Consider the following 6017-nt stretch of genomic DNA (forward strand, 5'->3'; position numbering starts at 1 on the left):
CTTCTAGATCTTATATGGAGATTGATATTTGTTCTCCTGTCCTTAAACATGTGAATGACTGGCGGTAATTGCATAAAACCTGTTATTTCATCCTGGAGCCTTGAATGATCAAATCTCTGCATCTTTGATGACTTGACTGTTAAAAATTATCAGAGTACCCCTATCCCAGTTTTTAAAAAATGTTTATAATGTTTCATTTCATTCATACAGAGTGGTAAAGAAATAATATAAGTATTACCTCAAATTATGTCAGTTTTTAATAAAATGGAGAAAGAAAATTGTGGAGCAGTTAAGGCTCCTTCTCTTTCCATTGCCTGTATCTCTCCAATTTATTATTCTTATGACTTTGAAGTATATAATTCCCAAACTAGCATTATTCTCTTACTATGTGGTGTTTGACCATAAGCAATATATTTATGTATTTATAGAGGCTTTTTTTCACTTAGAAAAATGGCATACTGTATAATGCATTCATCAACTTATATTTCCACTCAGTATTTTATATTTGGGTGTCACTGCATGTTGATTATATAACTAGCTCAGTATTAGGTATTGAGATTTATAATGTAGTTACCTATTCTCCTGCAGATGAATTTGGATACCTTCCATGCCAGTTTTTCCCTATTTAAAACACTGCTTTAGCCTAACCTATAGTCTAACCTGGAGAATGTTCGACAGGTAAGTGGCTAAAGAAAATGTGGTATATACAAACAATGGTATATTACTCAGTCTTAAAGAAGAAAGATATTCTGCCAATTGTGAAAATGTGGATGAACCCGAAGGACATCAGGATAAGTGAAATAAGGTAGATGGAAGGACAAATAGTGCATGATTCTACTTGTATGAGGAATCTAAAATAGTCAAACTCATAGGAAGAGAAAGCAGGATGGTGGTTGCCAAGGGCTTCCTTTAAGGATGGTCAGGGCACAGCCTGAGATTGTGGAGGGGAGGTGGAATAGAGCCCAGGAGAGCCTCCCAGGTGATGGCAAAGATTCCTGGATTCAGAGGGGGTGGGAGGATCCTTTGGGGCACCACTCTCCCTCCCCCCTGCCCAGGGTGAATCTGAATCTTATCTCCCTCCTCCCCTGTCCCCAGAATGCCCATAGGGACTTCCCCACCTCAGCTCCTTCTCCTGGAATAGACGGAAAATTAGATCCTCCCTGCCCTCCGCTACAATGTCAGGGTTTGAGTGGGTGGGGTTTCAGTGGTTTTGTGTGTGTACATTCCCACCAGAGTCTGTCGGGTAAGCAAGAGGGGCTTTCATTATATCCTGGCAGTCGGCCTCTCCCTTCCCCCCAGCGCTCCACTCCAGAGCCTGTCACGTGAGTGTCCCCCTACCAAATCTGATCTAATTCTCTCTCTGCTCTGCTGAGGTTGGCCTGGCCTAAGAGGATTGGAGCATTTGCTAAATGGGACCAGGACAGGGTCAGAGAACTGGCTGTGGGGAGACTCAGGGGCCAGGGAGGCCACAGGGAGGCGGTAGAGGAAGAGGTCGATGGGGAGACAGAGGTGCAGAGAGAAAAGATGAGAGATATTCCTACAGCATTTGGTAAAACCAAAGGCGGGGATAACACTCCCTGGCTCTGTAGGAAACAGTGTTTACCAGATGACCATGAACTTTATGAATTTTCAAATTATCAAGCCCAAAACAACATCCAGATAAGTTGTTAGAATTTTTTTTAAAAATTGAGCCAGGTCCCTGGATACAAAATAAATATATCAGTCAAATCCTATATAAAATTAAAACTTTCTAATTTAAAATTAAATTATAATCATAAAATAAAAATTATAAAATAAACATTTCAATACCATCTAAAATGTCAGGCAATAACAAAAGTGCTAGAAATAAACCTACAGAGAGATATACTTAAGACTACTGTGGTTAAATAATAACACTTAATGGAGTCTTTGTAAACAACCAAATGGATGAATAAATAAGTTATATACCTAGATAGGAAAGCTCAGTATTGTAAAGATGTCAATTAATTCCAAAACCGTTTATGGATTTAATGCACTTTTTAAAATTCACACTTATTTGAAACTACAGGCAAGGGTAGGGACAAGCCAAAACAAAAATTTCTAGACATCAATGGAAGGTAAAGATTTAACGCGATTTTAATTAACTTCCCTCTGAGGCTGGTGAAGGTCCGATAGAAAGTTCTTGGGAGCTTCCACGAAAGCGAAATGTACACTGCGAACGTAATTCCACCTCTGACTTAGGCACTGACAGAAATGCCCACGTGCCCCCCAAATACTAACGGGGGGGGGGAGGACACTCAGAGCTGCGCAACTCGTGATGGCCTCACAGTGACACAAAAATGCCCCCTCCCCGGCTGGATCAAGGCAGGTGCGGTCAAGTGGCTGAGAGTAACCAGGTGTGAAGACAAGCGGCCACCGCTTCCCCCATCCGCGCCCATAACGCCCTAGTTCTCTCTGGCCCCGCGGGGTCTGCAGGACTTTGCGGGGACAGATGACCCTATAAATTCAGTAACCGGCCGGGGCCTAAGTTGTTCTCATCCACAAAGCTGTCTTCTGTTTGGTACCCAGACGTCGGGGAGGAAGGGTTTTGGCGTGAGAATATCACTGGAATTGGAAAAGGATCTGGGCCAAAGTTGGGGGCGTAGGGGTCCAGAGGCCAGACTAGGGCCGGGGCCGGGGCTGAAGCAGCCTGGACGGGGACATGGGCGCCTTGTGCCGGGGCCCACATGGCCCGGCCGTGGCTGGAGACGCTGGGCTCTGGCGCTGGGAGCATCCCCGCGGGGCTGCGCGGAGGCGGACTGCGGAATCCCGGGCCGTCTGGGGATGCGGGGCCGGCAAGTGCGGCGGCAGCGGCAGCAAAGACAGGAGCAGGGGCGGGGCCGGGGGCAGGCGCGGGGCCCGGGGCGCAGGGGATCCCGGGGTCCGTGGGAGCATCGCGGGCCCTCTGGCCTCCGCCCTCGGCCAGTCGCTCCAGCCGGGAGCGTTGGGCCCGGCGGTTCTTGAACCACACCTGGGGAAACAGGGGACCGAGAGGAGATGTAAGAGGCGAGAGGCTGCGCGCATTCTCCTCGGCCCCGGGTGTGAAGCCGCCCCGTCCCGGTGAGAAGCCGGCCAGCCCTCCCCCTCTTCCTCCCAGACCCAATTTGTGGCCCCTGGTGTTCAGGAGGCCGCCGGGGAGGGGTGCAGAGGGCAGGAGGGAGAGCGCTTGGGCCCCCAGGAGCCCAGGGGCCAGGGACTGGTCGGCCCGAGAGGGTCCGCGGGTTCAGAGGCCCGGAGGTCTGGACACGGGGAGACCACGGGGCGCGTCAGTCCCGGCCGGGTGGGGTTGGAGGGTTTGTATGGCACAGGGTTGAGGCGGACTCGGGGTCCAGCCCTGGGTCCGCACCCGGGAGACCCCTTGCTTGCTGCGTGACCCAGGGCAGCGCCGGACCCCTTTGGCCTCGCTGATCCCCTCCTGCAGAGCAGAGAGGGCGGAAAGGTGGCCCAGAGGCAGGGCACTTGATAAGCGGCGAGGTGGGAGCGCGTCTGGTAGGGGGCGGGGAAGGGCGGGGCCTGGTGGGGGGCGCGTCAGACCTGCAGTTTGTGCTCCTCTAGGCTGAGCCTGGCCGCCAGGTGCAGGCGGTCCTGGTAGCCGGGGTACTTATTCTTCTGGAAGTATTCCTTGAGCACGTCCAGTTGCTCTTTGGTGTACACCGTGCGCGCCTGCCGCTGCCTCTTTGGGGGTCCTGAGCTCCGTGTGGGGCCTGGCCAAGGGGGAAGCAGGGTCACACGAGCGCCAGCAACAGTCCCCAGCCCTCCTGGCACCCTCTCCCTACCTGCGCCAGGCCCTTGTGAGCAGCCGAGGGGCTCAGGCCTCAGGGCGGCAGGCAGTGCGTGGAGAAGCCTGCCATCGCGACCAGATGTTCTTGGTCAGACTCAGGCTCTCCGTACTTCAGCCCCAGCCCCTGCACCTCTCTGGGCCTCAGTGAACACAGCTTTGAAATGGGCCTGCTCACAGCTCCTGGAGTATTCCAGGGCCCCCAGCCTGGGAAGGCACGCAGGAGAGGCTCCTCAGGGCCCCCCCCCGCTCCCATCCAAGGGCCGGAGCCACCCTCACGTTACAGGGGACCACTGCGTGCCAGGCTCTCTGCTCACCTCGCCCCAATAATGTATTCCATTCCCCAGACTCCGCGACGCCTCCTCCCACAGCACAGCGCAAGAAGCGCTCGCAGACAGCTGGGCCCTTCTCTGGATGCCCAGGAGGCCTCCCAGCCTTGGCCCTAGGACACCCCTTGCCCAACCCCACCGCCGGCCCAGACCCCTCTTGGTGGCCCAGACTCACCCATGAGAGACTTGGGTTCTCGCTTCCTCCTCACTGCTGCTCTGCTGTCTGCATTTGAGGCTCTGCTCACAGGGCCTGGGGCTTACATCCCAGCTTTATGCTGTGCCCACCTGGACACACCCTAAGGGTCCTGGAACCCACCCTCTCTTGCCCCACCCTCAGGCTCACTCCCTTGCAGGAGATGCAATCATTGATTAATCCCTTTTTTAATTGAGCAGCTACTACTCACTGGGCCTTTCCTGGGAGCTGCTAATAACCCTCTGTGTTAAGATAGCCTGGGTCCTGCCCTTTTCCCTTTTTGGATGAATGAACTGGGTCTGGTTTGCCTGTTTGACTCAGGATCTTGGGTCTCAGGAGCCCAGCTTTCTGCCTCTCCCGGCTGCATAGACCTGGGACTAAACATCAGACTGAACTCCTGGCTTGTGCCAGGGTCTCCTGGGGTCAGAGGGGGACACAACTTATGCTGCTCATCTAACAACTTATCTGGGACTTTTATTATCATCAGTGGGAGATGACAATTAAATAAGTGATCAAATACAACATGAAACAAAGCAGAGCGAACTTGTTATTCAATTTACGTCACTCTGAACTGCTGCTCACGGGAACATCCTACCATAAGTGGACATATACTCAGCTCCATTTCTGGCAACATTCTGCCATAAGTGGACACCTTTTCTGCTTCTTGGGCAGCTGGGAACACATTGGTCACCAAGACAGTTGATGGCGCTGCTGTCGACAAGGGAGAATCTAGTAATGTCCTTGATCTGTAAGATGTGACTCGAGGCCACCTTCTCCCTACTTTTTTTTTTTAATTTTATTGAAATATAGTTGATTTACAGTGTTGTGTTAATTTCTGCTGTACAGCACAATGATTCAGTTATACATATATAGACATTGTTTTTCATATTCTTCTCCATTAGGGTTTATCACAGGATACTGAATACAGTTCCCTGTGCTATACAGTCGGATCTTGTTGTTTATCCATCTATATATAATAGTTTGTATCTGCTAATCCCAGACTCCCAATCTCTCCCTTGCCCTCCCCTCTACCCCTCCACAGTCTCCCTACTTTTTGTGTGTGTGGTTTTTTCCCTTAAATTTTTTTTTTCAACCAATTTTTCCCACACTACCATTTTGGAATTTATACACACTTGCTGCCTTTTTTCTTTTTCCCCATTAAACTTTAGAAATTCGAACATGCAACAGAGTTTTGGGTTAAAAGGATTTAAATTTGCTTCTGCCAGTTGCCTTGGGGCATTACACACTGGGACCACTTTAAACTCAATTCTTAGCTCTAGGTTTTTTATCCCCACATAGGAAATGTAAATTTAGGGCACAAATGTTATGAATACTGGCTCATGGTTATGAATTCTTATGGGAGATTTTTCTTCCCTCCACCTTGCACCAAGGTAGAGAAAGCCCTTCCTACTTTTTAAAGGAAATTAAATGGAACATTGTGATGTTTAGCTGGGCAAAGAGTTTTTTTTTTTTTGGCTGCGTTGGGTCTTAGTTGCGGCGAGGGGGCTCTTCTTTGCGTCACACAGGCTTCTCCCTAGTAGTGGCGTGCAGGTTTTCTCTTCTCTAGCTGTGGCGCGCAGGCTCCAGGGCATGTGGGTTCTGTAGTTGTGGCACTAGGGTTCCAGAGAGCGTGGGCTCTGTAGTTTGTGGCATGCAGTCTCTCTAGTTGAGGCATGCAAGCTCAGTAGTTGTGGTGAGA

Source organism: Balaenoptera musculus, chromosome 19 (assembly GCF_009873245.2).
Source record: "Balaenoptera musculus isolate JJ_BM4_2016_0621 chromosome 19, mBalMus1.pri.v3, whole genome shotgun sequence".
NCBI lineage: Eukaryota > Metazoa > Chordata > Mammalia > Artiodactyla > Balaenopteridae > Balaenoptera > Balaenoptera musculus.